The sequence below is a fragment of the Watersipora subatra genome, chromosome 5 (assembly GCF_963576615.1).
Source record: "Watersipora subatra chromosome 5, tzWatSuba1.1, whole genome shotgun sequence".
NCBI classification, from domain to species: Eukaryota; Metazoa; Bryozoa; class Gymnolaemata; order Cheilostomatida; family Watersiporidae; genus Watersipora; species Watersipora subatra.
In genome coordinates, this window is record NC_088712.1 from 44292232 (window position 1) to 44313139 (window position 20908).

Sequence of the window (20908 nt, forward strand, 5' to 3'; positions counted from 1 at the left end):
CCGGATGAATGAGTTGGCGAGTGCGAGGCGATTGATTTCAAAGCGATTGAATGCTAGGTGATTTTTTGCGAGGCGGGTGCGGGCCAATTGATTGTGAGTGTGAAGCAATTGATTGCGTGGTGAAAGCAAGAGCGCGATTCTCAACTGCTCGGTAGGTAAAGACTAGTCAGCCAAGGCGGAGGCTCGGCGGCAGTTGTGCCCGATCGTCAACTGCAAATATAGATGGGTATGGACGGACGCATGAATCTAGACACATGAATCTAGAACACTTAGTAGACTTTACACGCATCAAAAACAATATATATATATTTATATATATGTATTTATATATGTATATATATATAATCACTAGCACACGAAACTTCTTCATGGTGCTTACCACCAACAAATATCTAAGGTTGGCGATCTTCACAAGACATATATGTGGCTGAACAAAGGAAACCCAACGGCCAATACAGAGTCGCTAATCATGGCAGCCCAAGAGCAAGTGCTCCCAACAAGGCAACTCCAAACGAAAATCTATCACACTAGAGACGATCCTAGATGCAGACTGTGCAAAGATGCACCTGAGACCATCCAACCCATCATCAGTGGTTGCAAGCAGCTAGCCGGAAACGCATACACTGAGCGGCATAATCATGTCACAGGTGTTGTGTATAGAAGTCTATGTGATGCGTATGACTTTAATAAACCACAACACTGGCGAGAAGCTCCTGGTTAGGTCAATGAAAATGACCACGCTAAGATCCTCTAGGACTTCTACATCCGAACTGACAAGCATTTCCTAGCAAACCAACCAGATATAGTGGTGGTAGACAAGGAGAACAAGAGGGCTACTATAATATATAGCCAGCAAAGAAAAAGAAAAGGTAGAGAAATATCTCCCTCTTGGAGAAGAGATTGAAAAATGTTGGAATGTAAGAACAACTGTAATCCCAGTAGTCATCGGGGCACTGGGCGCAATAACACCGGCGCATAAAATGTGGCTTGCCCAAATACCAACAACAATCAACTCAGGTGAGTTGCAAAAAAGTGCGCTATTGGGAACAGCTAAGATCTTAAGGCGAGTGCTCAAACTCCCAGGTCTCTGGTAAGAAACCCGAGTTAGAGCAGAATTTACCACCCATGCGGGGTATCCGGGGTGAGGAAACAATTTTATATATATTTATAAATTTATGTATATTGATACATATACATATATATATATATATATATATATATATACATATATATATATATATATATATATATATATATTTATATATATATATATATATATATATGTATATGTATATACATATATATATGTATATATACATATATAATTATATATATATATATGTCAAAACAACAATCAATGTTCTTCCCCAAAACTATTTTATTACCTAGGCGACATCATCTTTTCTGCTAACTAACTTATCTATATAAATCATGGGTTCTGTGCTTTGTGCATATATCCAGTTATAACCACTAAATTCTTCCCAAAAAAATGTACTTCACATTGGTTTTGCTCATGAATTCTGTAATAAGTTTCAATTAAAAAAGTTCCATGTTAAGTTATAGTTTTATCTTAAAATAAATTTTAAACTTGTAAAATTTAAGTAAGTTATCCATGATCTGATGCCAAAAAATTTATTTTGTCTCAATCAATCAGAAGATTAGATTTAGAAAAGAAAAACTTAGAAAATTAAACAACATAAAAATGACTGCTTTGAAAAATTAAATAAATAACATCCCTACTTTGCTTTATGTTCAGTTCCTTGCTTTGAGTGTCATGAACTGGTCAAGAACACCAAAATGTCAATAGCGGAATGCAGCAAAAATATCTCGAGGGACAAAACAGCAGCGTGGAAAAAACTGACATATGAGAGAATTAAAATTACAACACTGTAGAATTTTAGAAAATTGGTGAACAATCTAGATTGTCACAAAAAGTTAGAGATTAAGAGTTGATCTAACAGCAAGGAAGATCTACATGTACATATTGGCAAAACAGGTTCGCCACAGATTTCTTATGACTGATCTATTAAATATCCTAATAATATTTTTTGACAGAAAGATAGATACAATTTGTTGCCATTTTTAGGCATTCATGTAGAAAGGCAAAGATCTGGGTATATGTTATGCCAAATGGAAATGTCCAAATATAGGTAATTGCTGAGCCAACCGAGCCATTGCAAAGTTAAAGATGTAGTTGCGTCAAAATTTAAGTTGATCTTAAAAGAAAGCATTTTTTTTTCTCTATCAGTTGATATGTTGTTTGTTGTGTTACGCGATCGCATTGCCAAGATATTTGAAGATTAAAACCGAAAAAATCTGATCGCCGTAAAAACGCTCAGGCCACAAAAACGTGCCCAGCCTCGCCAAAAATGATGTCACGGGTTTGGCAACCTGTCTCTATCTCTCGTATTCACATCGGCTATTTGCGATAAAAGTCCAGTCTTACGCGGCTCTATTGGCATATATCTTATTTTGTATTTGCTCATGTTGGCTAGAATAAAATTTTAAATCCTGCCACAGATGCATTATTATGAATGTTTCAAAGGCCTCAAATAAAGAAAATTAAAAATTTGTTCTACTCACTTTCTCCAAATGTTGTGCAAACATTTGGGTACCGACTACCAATTCTACCGGTCTACAGTAATTAGGTCAAGCGAACTAAGTTGATTACGGTCTCTGTGTCAGCGCAGTTCTCAATTGCTACTCGAACGTGAAACTACTAGCTGATCAAGCTACTACCGATATACCGGTATTGCGAAAATACGAATAACTTTTGCTCATACATTCCAACTTTCGTTGTGTTTGACAGAGACTAAAGTGAAAAGGCAAATCATTATTTAGTAAGTCAATAGTATTTTCATTTGTTTTGATTTGTTGCTCTATAAATTAAAACAACATTAGCCATACTATTTTAGTTCATAGTTGCAGAACGCTGTTGTAGTTAATTCGACTGGTTTACTAGTCAATCTGTCGTTTCAATTGACGAAAATACTTTAAGTATGAAATATTAATCGTGGTTATACTGTAGTTATTCAACTTCGTTCACTTTTACGTATCTTTAAACGTTGTCGTTTTAAGATAAGATAGACACACCACGTATTTATATGAATAACTTTTTCTCACAATTTCCAACTTTCGTTGTGTTTGACAAAAACTAAAATGAAAAGGCAAATCATTATTTAGCTAGTAAGTCAATTAGTATTTTCATTTGTTTTGATCTGTTGCTCTATAAATTAAAACAACATTAGCCATACTATTTTAGTTCATAATTGCAGAACGCTGTTGTAGTTCATTCGACTGGTTTACTAGTCGATCTGCCATTTCAATTGACGAAAATACTTTTAAGTATGAAATATTAATCATGGTTATACAGCTGTAGTAATTCAACTTACTTCACTTTTTCGTATCTTTAAACTTTTTAGTTTTAAGATAAGGTAGACACACCACGTATTTGTACGAACATAAATATCGGCCATATTATGGATATTAAGCAATTTCTTCAAAGTCACATTAGGTTACACACTTGAATATCGTGATATTTTTCAATTTGTTAAGAATAGTCTGCATAACCACTTCAATGTTTCGTTGTAGCAGTGAAATGTCTTCAAGTCGACATTGGGCTCTCTCCTGTGCTGCAGCTAATTGTGAAGAGACCAAACATCTATTTGCTTGGCCTCGGGGAAGGACATCAACAGATGTACAGCGAGCCAAATGGACAGCATTTGTGAAGAAGCATGTAGCAAATTTTCGATATAAAACCATATCTAGAATTTGCTTCCGGCATTTTACTGAGGAATGCTTCAGCAACTACCACCAATACAGGTACCAACAAGGAGAAGATATCCGGCTCGTGTTAAAGAAGCACTCGGATATAATTCCCACACGAAACCTGCACATTAAAGCTGATTCTGCTGCTACCCCAAGGAAGCAGAAGCCAATTACCCTTTTGCCTACAAGAGAGCGCAGAACAGTGGTGCGAGGCTTACTTGCTGATGCGTAAGTGGTGTAAGATGTGATAATGCACAGTACTAGGAATCTTTGAATTTCACAAGTTATGTTATGAGCTTCCAATTTGAAAATATAAAACAACTCGTGTTTTACGGAAAAAAAATTCTTGTCTATATATTACAGTGTTCCTGCAGTGCCTAGGACAGCAACCTTTTTTCCTCATTCACGATCGAAAATACCAGTTCGTAATCCTCAGCCTGCCGAGTCCTTTGGACCTGGAAAGTCCTCTAAGGTTGACAAAGGGGTACAGCTACGGAAATGTCTTCACCGTCCTAAGTATCGGTCGATTTCAACCCAGACCGATGCTAAACAGTGAGTACAGTTAACTTGTTTCATATGGTTGGACGGGATTCTTTTTTACAATATATATTGATAGTCTATAAATATTTATTCACAGGCCTGATCTTCCAGCCTCACCTCCATCTAAGAGAAAAAAGCCAGTAGTCGATGAAGCAAGCTCCATTCCTTCTACATCTAAGCAGTTACAACGTTATTCTCTAATTATGGAGAGTGATACTAGTGATGAGATGCAGGAACGAGAGGAAGATCTGGTAAGTTACAAATACTTTGATAAAATGTCATAGCAATTTTTCCTTTTCTCATGCTTCTTTTACGTTAAAGACTTAGATGAGTTTCCTAAAATGCCATAGCACTTTTCTTCATTTTCTATGCTTCTTTTAGGGTAAAGCCTTGGATGAAGAAGAATGGGTGCCAGATTCAGATAACAGTGAGACGGAAGACGAGGTTTCAGAAGAAAGCTTTGAGGGGTAAGAAATATAGTAACTGCTAGTTCGTATTTGATAATGCGTATTATTTCATCGATTATATGTACTCACTGTCTTTACAACAATATTTATTTTAGCCTGCTTGCAGTAAGTATGTGTGTGCTTCCTGAAGAAGCTAAACATAGGCTTGCCTTGTCATACGCTTGCTGCTTTCTCATGCCTGCCTAACAACGCTATTTTACATTCAAGTGTTTCACTTAATTGCCGCAAACCAAACTGTAGAGCTCTGCTAGATATTTTGTACATGCTAGCTGCTGTTAAATTTTTTACTATTTATTAACTGTAAAAATGATTGATTTTTTAAATATTTCTAAATTTAAAATATTTACAATATTTCAACCTTACAATATAAATATTGTAAGGTTTCAATTTTTCTTCCTTATACACTAATGAAGGCTTAATCCAGTGCTTGATTTTATATTACTAAAGTATTGTCTGATCTTCACTAAAAATGTTTTGTTGGCGTTCACAGGGAGCGACCTTGGCAGAAACAACCAAAATATATTGTGGAGCATAGCCAGCTTCAAAAACTCCTTGAAGTATGCCCTATGTGTGCGGGTCCCAGTGCTGTGGAATTGGTGGATAGACGTGGGGCGTATATTCGCTACATTACTCGTTGCTCCACCTGTAACCACACGAGAACTTGGTCAAACTCTGACAAGGTTTCCAGATTTCCAGTCATCAACATTCTTATTTGTGCCGCCATATGCTTCACAGCATCACTGCCAAAAAAAGTATTTGACTTTTTCTCTGCGATAAACATCGCAATGCCGACGTTAAATACTTACCACAGGCATCAAAAGGCATATCTACATGGGGTAAGCTTTATCTTAAATCTAGTTCAAAATTGTATCAACTTTATTGTATTCTATGATGTGAGGTTTACATGTTTTGGGATGCGATTTACAACAGGCTGTTAGAAGTGTGACAGCTGAAATGCTGGAAGAGGTTCATCAAGAGCACAGGGAAAAATCCATCGGAGTGAGTGGCGATGCTTGTTTTCACAGCATTGGACATTCAGGTACCATATTTGTTGTGTAACTTTTTATGCTTTGCAAACTTGATCTGTGGACCGCATGTTTCAATATTGGGGTATCCTTGTAGCTACATACAGTTTCTACACTTTGATGGATAACTCTTCCAGCAAGATTGTGGCATGTGAGCTCCTAAAATGTACAGAAACATCATCGTCACCTGCTATGGAACTTGAGGGGCTAAAAAGGTGTCGAGCTTACCTAGAGGAGAAAAATCTACACGTAGCCGAGTTGACGACTGACAGACACTCCTCTGTCATGAAGTACATGTCCACTCAGTGGAGCACCGTTTCTCACACTTTTGACTCATGGCACTTGACCAAAAATTTGAGGAAGCGATTAACAACTCTTGCCAACTCCAAGGTTGCTTACAGAATTCTTCTTGACTGGATACCCGCCGTTATAAATCACATGTACCATGTGATTTCACATACTCAAAGTGGCCAGCTCAGGAAAGAATGGTGGTGCTCCACTGTCAATCACATTTGTGATATACATGTTCACACCTATGAAACTTTTCCAGAGTGCCAACACGATCAAGCAGAAGACGTGTTTGATGAAGAAGGCAACAAGCTTGAGGTTGCCTATCTAGATCGCCAGCTTCATGCCGACCTTATCCAGCTGTTCTCGGATATCATCTTCGATTTTAGCTCAGCTATAAACCGAGCAAGCACCGTCTCTACTAGTGAACTGGAAAGTTTCCACAGCTCTTTAAACCGAAATGCTCCAAAGAGGGAAGGCTTCTCCTTTGCTGGAATGCTCAGCCGAGGACAGCTAACTCTCCTCCATCACAACGAAAACTGCCAAAGACCAGTCATGCTAGATAAGACCAGCAACCCTGTCAAGGTTGTCGCTAGGTCTAAAGCAACCAAGCTCCGTCCCAGTATGCGGTATATCAGATCCAGGCCTACATATGGTAAGTTGCCATTACATTACCACATGCTGCTCAAACTTCTGATGTTTAGGTTTGAAATTTTTGTTTTTATTCACAACAGATTATCTCAACAAGCTATTCCATCAGCTGAGACTTTCTATTGTGGATGCCGAAGGTATACCGCATGATGTAGAACCTCCAAGTCTAGCGTCAACTGGTCCTAGCTACAGGTCCATTGATGAAGTAGAGGAAGCAGCCAGACAGAGGAAACGAGGAGTGTATGTCAAGCCACATTACCTTTCGTTGGCAGAGTTGGAGCTAGCCAAGCGGAGAGCTATTCGTGGCAAGAAGAAGGCAACTACGTAGAGCCCCATGTAGGTATGTGCTTGGCTGTTTGTTCTGTGATATGTTCATACTGCATAATTATTGGTGTGATTTAGTCTGTGCATTTCAGGCTGCAGCATGTGTTTGTAATAACATGGCTGGTTCAGGCCAAGGATCTGTATCCCATTTAATTACTGTGATTTTTCGCTGTTCCTATTGCGACTCTGTTTGTTACATTTCTTTTATTTTGTTGTTTGCTGAAGATATACCATGAGATGTACAATCTCTAAGTGGTCCTAGCTACAGATCCATTTATGAAGTAGAGGAAGCAGCCAGACAGGAGTTTGTCAAGCCTCGTTCCCTCCGATGTCTGTCTGTATCCCATTTACTTTCGGTGATCTTTCTCTATTCGTATTGTAACTCTGCTACATTTATTTTGTTGTTCGCCGTTTGCATTCATTGTCTTTTATTTTGTAGGCTATATATATTATGCTTACAAAATTAAAATATATAAATATATTATAATATATATAGTATATATATTATAATTATATATTTATATATATTATTTATATCGTATAATATATAAAAAAGATCGACTTAGTGCCGAGCGCTGGGATTTGCCAAGGTAGATGCCAGCCTCGGTACTAAGTTGGACGCCTTCTGATGTGCCTTGTGTGTTTCGTTGAGCCTCAAATATAGTGGAATACCTCAGTTAACGGCTCAAGGCACTGATGGAGGAACCTTAGCAAGATGCAGACGTTGACGTCGTGCTAAGGCTGAGTAGCCGCATGTTCGAAAAGAACTATTCGAATGTGGTGAAACCAACTGCATCGTGTATTCATCATAATCTAGACATTGTTAGTGTGAATTTGTAGAAATTTTTCTGCTGATCATTTATATGATTAGTTGATAATAGACAAGCAATTGTTTTGTGAGTTGACCAAATTAGTGAACGTAAGACGTAATAAAAAATTTTGTTTATTCAAGTCTATTCAAGTTTATCAAAGTCAATTCACCCGCATTAGAAACTGAAATTTAATTTGACCTGGCAAGGGGTTTTCCTTTTTTTCCATTCGCGGGACAGCAAACCTTTCTACTTTGCGATTGATGGTGTGGCTCACAATGGTTTGGTATGGTTATGCAAGGCTTGAGCGCGAGTGCATCTGACCACGCCTTTGTTCATGAGGAGCCAGCAAGACAAGATTTTCTGACCATGTCTGGTTCTCACTTCGTGCGATGAATAGAACTTTTCACGGATCTCTCAATATTAGCTAATCATACAGCTGATTATAATGCATAAGCCAGTCTGCCAGACAATATTTTGGCAAATGTGGCAAGACGATGAAAACGTATTTAACTTTTTCTGTCATTCATCCTTTGTTAATGATTATAGCTACAGGTCCGTTGATGAGGTAGAGGAAGCAGCCAGACAGAGGAGACCAGAAGTTTGTCAAGCCTCGTTACCCTCCATTGTCCGGCTGTATCCGTTTACTTCCTGTGATCATTTTCTGTTCATTACATTTAATTTTTAATTTGTTCGCCGTTTTCCTTCATTGTCTTATATTTTGTAGGCTATATATATTATACATTGCCTACAAAATTAAAATATATTATAGTATTTATAGTATATATATTATGTATGTTATAATTATATTATTATATATTTATTTATAATTATATTGTTATATATTTATACATATTATTCATAATATATATAAATATATTACAATATATATTATGTATATTGTATTATATATTAATATATATTATTTATATTATATAATATGTGTAAGTATATTATAATATATATATTATGTATATTGTATTATATATTAATATATATTATTTATATTATATAATATGTGTAAGTATATTATAATATATATATTATGTATATTGTAATTATATTATTATATATATATATAAAGATCGACGTAGTGCCGAGCGCTGGGATGTGCCAAGGTGGATGCCAGCCGCGGTACTAAGTTGGATGCCTTCTGATGTACCTTGTGTTTTTCGTTGAGCCTCAAATGTAGTAGGATACCTCAGTCAATGGCTCAAGGCACTGATGGAGGAACCTTAGCAAGATGCAGACATTGACATCGTGCTAAGGCTGAGTAGCCGCATGTTCAAAAAGAACTATTCGAATGTGGTGACCTGGCAAGGGGTTTCCCTTTTTGGGAAAGCAACCTTTCCACTTTGCGATTGATGGTGTGGCTCAGAATGGTTTGGTTATGCAAGGCTTGTACGAGAGTGCATATAACAATGGCTTTGTTCATGGGGAGCCAGCAAGACAAGATTTCATAACCATGGTGATTCTAACTTTGTGCGATGAATAGAGCTTTCCACGAATCTCTCAGTAATAGCTAATCATACTGCTGATTATAATTCATAAGCCAGTCTGCCAGACAATACTTTGGCAGATGTGGCAAGACGATAAAGTGTTTAATTTTTTTGTCATTTATCTTTTGTTGATGATTATAGCTGCAGGTTCGTTGATGAGGTAGAGGAAGCAGCCAGACAGAGGAGACGAGAAGTTTGTCAAGCCACATTTTTTCCATTGTCTGACTGTATTCCTGTGAATTTTCTCTGTTCGTAGTTCAACTCTATTTGCTACATTTATTTTGCTGTTCGCCGTTTGCATTCATTGTCTTTTACTTGTTTATTTTTGTATATATTATACATTGCCTACCAAGTTTAAATGTATAAATATATTAATTTATATTAAATAGAAATTTATATCTTTATAGTATATTTGTAAAATAAATTATATAAAAATCACTCCACTGCAGTAAATTCAAATTCTGTATGCGCCATATCTGCATATTCATCCTCATCTTCAGTGCCAGGGTATGCAGCTCGCACCATGTTATACACGCAGGCTGGTAGTGGTCGTCGCTCTCCCCTCCTAAGTCCTGTTGGATATGTCCAGAATACCAGAGATCTATACGCGCATAATCTCCTCTGCCTACACACCATGTTGTAGATCTCGCAGTCTTTCAGATGGTACCAGGCTCTCCGCATCTGGATACTTGGGCACTAACAAAATATCATACTTTTACAGTATCTTGATAACTTACTTGAAGTAAGCAGTAAAAATAGCAGCTGCAAACCTCATAAGCTTACCATGGTAGTGGCAGTAGTTATAATAAGCCACTCTCAATGGACCTGGCTTTATGAGATCTTTTATTTCGTCAGCTTCGGTAACGCATTTGATACCAGTTTGCGGAATGGAATGCCACATATCGTGATTTGTGCAGCATATGTTCATTTCTTTTTTACTCCACGCATGGCAATTCTCACACTTGCACCACTGCTGAACTGGTGGTGCCACGTAAACATCCTGTAATCAATAAAACAAACGTAATGATTACACGCATTCATTGATGTCGTTCTAAGGTGTATTTACGGTAAGGTTTCAATTTGGGAGTCAATTAGATTGCTAATCTAAAATCACGATATGAGTAAACGTTTAACAAAAATATAGGTATGTAAAATATATAAATACAAAACCAGCAATTCGAAGCTTTGTTTTTGGTCGTTAATAATGAGCAATGATCAATCGATTTTACCCACTTCCTACGAGTGAAAATAATTTGTAATCATGACTCTAATTTACCAAATATTCGAAAAAAAATATTAAAGCTAAGTAAAACGGCAGATGAGCTATGAAACGATGATTGGAGATAGCAAAGAATTATTATTTTATTAATTAGTATATGTATTTATGACTATAAAAATTACATTTACTTAAGTATAGAAGAATCTAAGTTAATTTACCTCCATTCTGTCTTTCTCTGCAGCAAAACGCTGCTGACGCCTGTCAGCTTTCACCATAGGCTGCCTGCTCCAATCTTTGACTAAAGGTTGCTCAGATAACTCTGAGTCGCAGTCGCTCGAACATGAAGCCATTTTAAAACTATAACTTGTATGTAGTAATTGGTGAAAAGCGCTGAACCAGTAACGGTGAGAATTCTCTATCGAATGAGAATCTTCGAGATCACAGACAACCCGTTTTACGAGTGATAACATTTATTACGGCCTATATAAAAATTTTGCGCTCGTGATTGGCTAACGAAGCGACCTCATATTTATCGCTCGTGGTTTCGTTTCAGATAACAAGCTTGTTACGTCACGAAATTGGCACCGGCTGGAACGTGAGCTTTTTAAAAGAGGGCCTCATTCAAACGCATATATCTCTGGACAGGGTTGGTCTACAAAGACAAAAATGGCATCAAATTGTAGCTGATGTTTTAGCCTTTTATGGGTCCTAATTTCATTTTTGACGCAACTACATCTCAGTTCAGATTCTTGCCGCTCTATTTTTCATGGTGGCCAACATAACAATGATTTTTATATAATACTTTCTTTAGCATGAAAAGAGGATGACAAGCATGGTTTTATGTGCACTTGTAAAATAAAAATCGGTTTTGCTAGAAAAAAACCAAAACAACAAGCTTTTGCAAAAATATTTTTTGGCATATCTAATGAAAAAGTCAATGAAAAACTTCAGCGTGTCTCATCTGACGGCCATAGCATTGTAAAAGATTTGTAAAACTTTTTACTAAGACAACAACTACATTAACTGGTTTAAAAGATCAATAGAAAATGTAATACTAGGATATTTATTTGAATTTCATACTGATAGGAAACTCGCTGGAAGACATGAACAAAAATCATAATTTATTATATTTAGACAAACCAACAACAGATATTTCAGGACAGGACTTTGATGAGATATATTGTGTTACACAAGCGACAACCGAGACTTGCAAAAGTTTCCAAGATACATATATAGTACAATACACCAAAGTACCTAATCATATACATACTGGCAATGACAGTATTAGTGTCTCGTTACCATCGAGAGGTTGGACCCAAATTCAAATTAGCACAACACTTTTCAAAAGGCTTCAGTTTCATATTTACTTTGTCAGTTACATAATCTTTTTGCAGTTTATGCAATCATTTGCAATCCTAAATTGTTCTTTTACAATAGTAAAATTCTTTGGATATTTTATTGGATTGAAAAAAACTTTTGGCATATATTTTTAAGATAAAATCTTTTAATATTTTTGAAGCTGATTTTAAAATATGTATTTGATTCATATAAAGTATGAATAAATATGCAATTAAATCTGATTTGTCAACAATTTTTGATGGTTAAAAAATTAAAAATTAAAAGAAGCTTTGCTTTTGTTCCAGGACAACCACATAAACTTTTTAGTAAAGGATTTCAAGGACTCAGATTGGCATCTCTTGATAAAGATTTGAGTCAACTTCATCAGACAGAGGCACTACTAGAAAACAAAAAGTAAATAACAATTTTAAATAGGTTTGTTAGCAGCACAAAGCCATATCTAATGCTTTATCAAACTTCAGTTTATGAAAAGTTTTATTAGGTGTAGAAGGTGAATACAAAGCAATATTATTCTTATGGATCATCTCTGTAGAACAGGTAAAAGTTAATTACTCAATTTCTGGTCTTGAATAAGTCTGATCTAACCAAATTGTTGCACATCCAGTTGCATCTTCTGTTATAGCCACTATCTTGCTAAGAGTTCAAAAAATACCTCAGTTTATGTTGAAACTACCATTGGAAATATAAATCTTACAGACTTCTGTTGGAAACATCTACATGGGTACTGAGGTAACTCTATTACTTTCAAATGATGAGTGCACAGTAGAACGTAAGCAGCAATAGAAGCTCAAATTAGCACACTTTTGAGCGGCGGCAAACCAATGGGTGGCATACGGGTACCTTTTATGGCTAGATATGGGCATTTATTCTCATTATGCCTTGAAAAACTTTAGCTAATGACTTTAAAAGCGTGCTTAAAGTGGTCGCGAGGTAAAAATCTCCTAAAAATGTCTGAACATTGAAGATTTTTTTTGGATCAGAAGGTTCATGATTCAGAAACTCAGATCTAATGTTCTGAGATTTTTTCTGTTCTCATGAAATTTTTTGATTATTTGTTTCATGCATTATGATGTTTTCGATAAAAGCTTTTTGTAGCTGTGGCCCCGAACTATTGCAGAAGAAACAAATGTTTGTAAGCTTTTTTTGGCAAATCCCACGTTTGCATTAGCTGCCACAGTTTTACCCAAACTATTTATATATTGGTGAGACAATTAGTTACATTATTGAATTTAGGGCTTTCTAAAATATAATTTAATATTTTCTGTGATAGTTCTTTAGGTTTTTTGACATTAAGTATTTCACTGCTAGACTTGATAGATAACAAAACTTTTTGAATTTCCATTTCTTGTTTGAAAAATGTTTTTTGTTCATTTTAGTTTTCCAATATCTTAGCTCTCTGTTGAAAGCATTTTAGATCCAGATATTTGTGAACTTTTGATTTTCAAATACTGCGCTTTTTTAAATTTCAGGCCTTATTCCATTTGAAAAGTTGGTACAATGAATTTTATAGCCATAACTTTTACACTATATAAAATGTTCGTTTCTAAATATGATCATGTGTTGCACGTATAAATCAAAAAATTGTTTACTATTAAAGCTTTTTCTCTTTATGAAATGGGTTTAGTAAATGGTGTACATTTTATTCTTATCCAGGAAGTGAACCTCTAACATGAAATTCATTGCTGTTTTGTGAAATCTAATTTAATTCTTTTTGAGCTGTTCTGCAAAATTCATGTCTGTGATAGAGATGCAGAGATACAACTTTTGAGGAGTACATTTTTTATGTCAGTAAAAAAGGTTATTTCAACAACATTCCCTATTGCTGCTCGGTAATAAAGTCAATTGCTCTTTCATTTGAGAAATGTTTTTGGACCAAACTAAAACAAACGGGACTTTTGTTAGCTATGGTGAAAAAAATATTTGACTAACATACATTTCTTCTTGAGATAAAAAAGTGAAAAAATACAATGAATTACGTCTCAAATTTTAAACATTTGACTGCTGCATGATTAGTTGCATGTAGTGCATATAAGGGCTGACTTTACTCCAATTTTGTCATGCACTTCTGTTTAAATTGTTTCATTTTATTACTCGTCCTAGCTAATATAAACTGGCTAATAATATATCTTTAAAACCCTTCTAATGACAAAACATTATTAATATTAGCCGGCTGGGTGGCCTTATAGCAACCAAAACTATAATAAATCTATATACTGTGTTTTTCGAAATTTAAAAAACATTTGCTTGCACCCTTTTTCATATGGCATAAACAAAAGTCATTTCACTTTTGCTGCTAGAACTGATCATATATAACAACGAGTTAGTTTGAAAAATCTAAACTGAATTATTCTAGTGTTAAATAACAGAATACAAAAATGCAATGAACCATAGGTACAGCTATAGATAAACGTAAAATATACTAACAAGCAGGTTTGTATTAAGCAAACCCCAAATATTGATAGCAAAACCTTATCATAAGTTTTAATTAATGATCACGCGAAAAGTCTTAAAACTTGAAATAAAAAATGTAACAATTTTATTCTAGAGTGTGCCATATAACAGTGTAAATCTTGTTTATACAAATAAAACAGTTTGGATGTGTGACTTCGGTCAAACATAGATTCTTTATTAATGAAAAAGCATTTTCTGACAGATGGAGCTTTGCCTGTTAATATTTTGTACATATAAATTTTTATAGCGGAAAGAAAATCAGATTAAAACATCATCATGATGTATTGAAAGTTTTGATAAATATTAACAAATCATTTGCGCCCACACCACAAAATGAGTGCTTTGTGGCAAAAAAAGGACAAACTATTTAACTGTGCCAAATTATATGTGGGTCACTGTTAAAAACTGCTTCGTGTGTAACAAAAACATGATTCTGCAGTGACATGCAGATAAACTTTGCCAATATTTGTGAACCTATCATGCACCACTTATCGTTGATTCTCATCAATTCTGAGACATTTCCTTTTGACAGAATTGTGAAAATGGTGCAGCTGTGTTGCAAAAAAAGTACAAAAAAAAATTAAAATCAAACCTAAAATCTAACCATCGGCTAGATACAACGCTGGTATTTGTTTATTAAAACTGTTTAGTCAACACAAAACTGGCCACTGTTTTGTCGATCTGCATCATAGTAGTTTTTTGTTCTAAACATATTTTTAAACATTTTGAAGAATAACCTATTGATCAAAACATATAGATAACTGTTTTGATAAAAAAAGTTTCTTTACCTGCATTTGGAGATTTTTTCAGTGGTACTAGTGTGAATCTGTCAGTATTTTTTCTTCGTTTTTTAACTTCTACATTTGCGTTGTCCAATATAATTGTACTAAGAGAAGTCAGACCAAATCCAGATGTGCTCACTGTTGTTTGTATTTCAATACGAATGTCGTCTCCTAAATTTCTCAATGACAGACTAGCGGTAATCTCTGCAAAAGTATGCCAGCCTAAATACGCTTGTTTTAGAATTGTAATGACAAGCACTCAAACTAGACTGCCGTTTTAAAGCATGTCACCAAGAAAAATGCCAAATTAGTCACAACAATCATAAGATATACTTAATATTAGAAATAAACTGTCTTAACAAAAACAAAGTCTGCTGAAAAGCTAGCACATCTATCAAGAGTGAATTATTTTTAAATGTTAGCCAAGTTGCAGAGGAATCATGATTCTCAATGGTTACTACTCCTAGTTTTCTTACAGGGATAGATATATGGATGATGAATCACCATGTGTAGGAGGGTGTTAGCCTCGCTGCAAAAAACATTAGAGCAAGCCTGGTGAAAGAGCCCACTTTACCAAAAGACCTGTGATGTAGTTAATTTGTCTTATTAATAAAGGTATAATAGATGAGAACAGAATTTAAAGAATTATCGAAAAGGTTTGGTAGATTGGTGTATGAAGTGTGTTTGTTCAGCTGACATGGTTCGAAAACCTATTACAAGTTGGTGTGTAATGTTAATAACCATTGTTCGTGGGAAATTGTTGCTGAATAGACATGTTAGACTGCTTTGTTTTTATGTGGCTAAATAATATCATGAGGAAGAAGCAAATTGGACAGAGCGGTAAGTAAAAATTAAATTGAGAAAGGATAGAATGAGAAATTGCACTGCATCCCTTGCGAAACAATGGTGAGATGTTGAGATGCTTTAAAAGCATAGTAAAGTATGCTATAAAGCGTGTGTGAAGGAAACTGACTGTTTCTCCATGCTTCACAAAACAAGCAAAGCAAATAAAAACAAAGACTGTTTAACCGCAATATTATATATTTAATAATAACTCTATATCTTGGTATAGCTATCAACTTGGTTTGCTCCTACTGCCTCCTCCTCCTTGCCTCTTTTATGTCAAGTTTTCTCCTAGGCACCACAGGACCATGGGTTTGTTTAAGCTTTTTTAGGGTCGCACGGAAAGGCTTCAGACAGCTCTGCTTTGCACCAAATACAGGCGCAGTTATTCCATTAGAAAAGTGTTGTTTTGTCAAGACTCTACAACCTGTAAAGGCCCAACAAACTTAGCATGTTCCATAAGGTGGTTTTTGTGACCTTCTCTAATTCGAGAGACAAGCACAGCTTTTCAGTGCATATAGCGTAGGCTTCTTCGGGTCTTCTTGTCTGATGGCAATCTGGTCATCTCAAAGAGTTGCATGCTATTCCTACTGCGTACTAAACATCCTTTCAACAACTTTTTGAGATTTTCAGGCCTTAAGAGATAGTTGGTTGGATTCCAACTGGTCAAGTAACTGCAACTAACCTTCAATAATTAGCAGATTGCCTGCCTCTCTAATGGCAGAGCGTGGTGCGCAGTGATATGCTCTCATCAGCCAAAGAAGCAACCGGTCCCACTTCTCCTGATTTCAGGTCAGTAGCAGTCCTTGCAAAAAGTCACCCAGTAATTCATTGTAGTGCTCAGCAAAGTCAGTTAGCTTGGGAAATGTGTGGTATAGTACAAGTTTTCCTTTACTACCAGAGACGATGCGGCACTGTCATGAGCTGACTCTCAAGATTATTTTCATGGGTGGTGTAGCTTTGCTCTGCTAATCTTATATAGCTAAAAACTCGTTCATCTAATGCATTTCCCAATTTGGCAGTCATGGCCTCCAAGAGAGCGATGACATTCTGTTATATCAGACAATGTTTCATGATTACCATAACACACTGTTTTTTTTTATTCTTCAGCTTTGGTTCTACCGAGTCTATGATCATCTTCTGCCAAGAATAGCCAGCCTAAATTCCATGATTGTAATTGGCTTCTTTGATACCTGTATTCTATGCGGTCTGGTAGACTTAAGCACCAGTGATCAGTCTTCTCTTCAGGCTGTCATCTCCAGCCAGTATCAAGTAGGTAGCCGTTGGCTGTTTTGTTTCTACCCACCCTAGGGTGGGCAGGCGCATGAGTCTGCCGGGTGATCATTTCCTTGATGTCTTGTAAACAGACCAACAATTATCATGGCTAGCAATGAAAGGAAGTCAAGGCACCTAGTATGTTGGAAGATAATCACTCGAAGAATGGACAAGTTTTAGGAAGCTCTGAAAATTTTTGGCTTCTGAGCTCCAGCTGCTTTCAGATGAGTTTATCTATCCACTCAATGGCGCGGTACATAGTAGCCACCAGTCTCAGCCAGTTTCTTGCATCCGAGCCGGCTACCATTCAGTGTCTCTTTAGTTTTTACTTGTGTTGTGCCACAATGTCCAATCAAAACTTTAGTCTACCCTGCGATGTCTCCTCCTGCTGCCGTATCAGTGAACAGACACATACAACCGACCATATTGCCTGAGTTCCTTGCTAATCTTTGGTGCAGTGACAAGCTTCCCTTGTGTACTTCCAACAATTGCTGATCTTGCGACAACATTTTTTTGTGACTTGGTCCTCTGTCTCTCAGCTTGATAAACTAAATGACAACAACCTTCATTTGTTTTGCTGGCTGAGCCTGTTCATTTTATCCTTGATACACACTAGATCAGTACTCAAGTGTATAATCGAACTTGGCCAATATCTTCCCCCATCTGGCGGCTTATTTAGGGGGCTCCTTCTATCAACACAGCTAGTGCAATGAGACATGAATCTATATGTTGGAGTAACAATGTGAAATTAGGTATGGCAAGAGTTGCCGCACATTCTTTACCATGGCGAACAGCTTATCTAACTCATGAAGTAGTTTCTCTCAATACGTGTCATTGTCTCCCTAAATTATCATTATCATTATTTTGAGATCGTTCTGTACTTACAAAATCACAACCACTTTTTTGCTGCCCTGGCATTCGTTTCCAGGATATGTAGATGGCTCGGATCTTGGTAGCCCAGTACAGGGAAGGAAGATTGATTTTAATTTAGCTAAGCAAAATACTTTTGCTGTGTCTTGCTCTACATCAACTCTTCCATCCTAGCTTGTTAAAAAATTTATAAGTAGGGCTATGGTGACCAAGGTTAGGAATATACTGCCGGTAGCATCCGATTGTTCTAGAAAAGCTTCTTTGCTCCCGGAGATCCCCGAAAGTTATTTACTGGCTCAGTTTTATCCATATTAGTAGCTACCCATTCCACGATAACTGCATGTCCTAAATACTGGAGTTCTGATTAAAAGTCCTTTAACTCAGAGGATTGATTTTTAGGTCGGCTCCTTTCAGCTGCTTGAGAATTTTCACGAATTGTATCAAGAGAGTGTCAAAATAAGTGGTCATCCAAGTAGAGCAGTATAACCTTTTAAAACCAGTCATTCAATACCCGCTTCATCAAACTCTGGAAGGTGGTTGGCACTGAGGATAAACAGAAGAGCAAAGGTTTTACTGTCCAAAGGCCAAAGCAAGTGGAGAATGCCAACTTTTCCTGAGCTGGGGAGTCCAACGATACTTGCTAGTAGTTGCTTACCCGATCTAATGTGCTAGAGTACCTGCTGCAGAATTACTCGATGAAACTTTTCTTAATCCATGAAGAAGAATAGGAGTCCTGCTCAGTGACAGCGCTTAGCAAACGATAATCAACACTGAAATTTTAATGGAATAGTTTTTTTCTGTATGAATATTGCTGGAAAATTCCAAGCACCACCAGCTGACTCCATGAGTCCCTTGCCCAGCAAAACCTACACTTCAGCTTTGGTGTCTGTTTCGTTGGTAGGTTTAGTTGATGAGGTGGCATTTGGATAGAACAAAGTTTGTTCCTTCCGTTGACTTGAACGTTCCACCTCACCATCACTGGTGCTGAACGTACATTAGTAGCAGGTCAGCAATCGTGCTAGCTATTTTACCTGTCCCAGCTCATCGCAGCTATGTTTGGAAGCCATGTAGAAATTATACAAGTAGGCTTAAACCTCTCTACTAGGAGGTGGCTCGCAAATTAGAGAAGGGTAGTTCAGGAATACCAAGATTTTGAAGCTGTTGATTTTGAGTTGAGTTGTGCCGGTTTTGGTCACGGTCCTTTGTTGTAACACAGGTTCATGGAAAATATTACATTTCTCCCAGCTTTGGCTTACCGGGACATAAAAGTAGTATAGACTTTGTTGAAGATTTCTACATTGGAGTAGACTATTAACAGTTATAAACTAATTTGATCTAGGGTGGCTTCCTTAGATTGTTAAATTTACTACAGAATGTGTAGACAAGTGGCTAAAAGGCAACAAAAAAAGATTTAATGGAAACATTCAATTGCAAAAAAGATGAAGTCTTAAAAGAACATGACTGGTTTATTCAGATAATATGGTTGGAATAAACACAGGTAAAATATGGAGGATTGCATCTGAGACAGTCATGGCAGCGCTCAAAAAACAGCATTCCAACATTAATAAACAACATGATTAATGTTACAGGTTTGTAAAGATGAGCACATAGAAACAAAAAAAAACAGATTAAGAAGTTTTACAATCAGACTTTTTGGCTCAGAGAAAAAAATAATCATATAGACAGAATGATAAGATAAGTGCACTTTGTAAAATATGGCACAAATAGGATTGAACTGTTGTATATAACAAGAAACGGAAAAGTGACACAACACCACAAAAGTGTTTTATACAGCAATAGGTAATAAGATTAAAAGATGAGGTCGGGCCCATTGGTGAAACCTTTTTCTTTTCAGTAAATATAAGGTTTAATATTCAACGAATGCAAAGATGAGTTGTCATCAACATTAGACAAAAGTATGCAACAGTGACTAATAGTAGAAGACATGGGCACAGCTATGACAAACATTGTAATATTTTTTAAATAGACGTAAGAGATATGGTATCCCAGCTGAAGTAGTTGAACAATTATAAAAAACAAGGTTTATGCTATAAAGAATTCATGTAGAAATGTGAAATCTTATGCAGTAAAACTGTTTAACAGAGAAAATTCTATAATTGTCAAAGGTTTGATTTTGTACTTTTAAACTAAATTACCAATGATTCACAGCTAAACCAGCAAAACATGCCATGCAAGATTTATAATTACGGAGGATTAATGTAGCATTTGATGATGCCAAAAGTTAAACATCAGATTAAAAACTCAGTAAGAAGTTCAGGGTAGCTTCTAAAAAGTCATCAATGCCTTTTGAAGTTTCTGACCGCAGTGAGTTCAAGCTTGAGTGAAATTACATTTGTTCAAATACATAATCAAAAGACGCGAAACTGACTCTACTATCACCCTTAAACTAAACTACTGAGAATTTTTTAATGGTGTTTGTAAAGTTTGTAAAAAAATTATCCTTAGAAAATTTTTCACACTGCTGTCTTTCTCCAGTGAGTTTAAATGGGTTTACGTTCAAATTTCTTTTAGCCTGACCTAAAATCTACGCGTAAAATTGTCATATTCAAGCAGATGTAAAGTTGCAAAATGTACAACAAATAGGTGTAACAAATAAAATGGACAAATGATGTATTTGGTGGTCAAAAATGCACCTTGTATAAGCTCCTCAACTTTTGGTATGATTTCTTACATGAACTGATTAAAACCTTAAAAAGATTTTAGTAAGGGATTTGGCC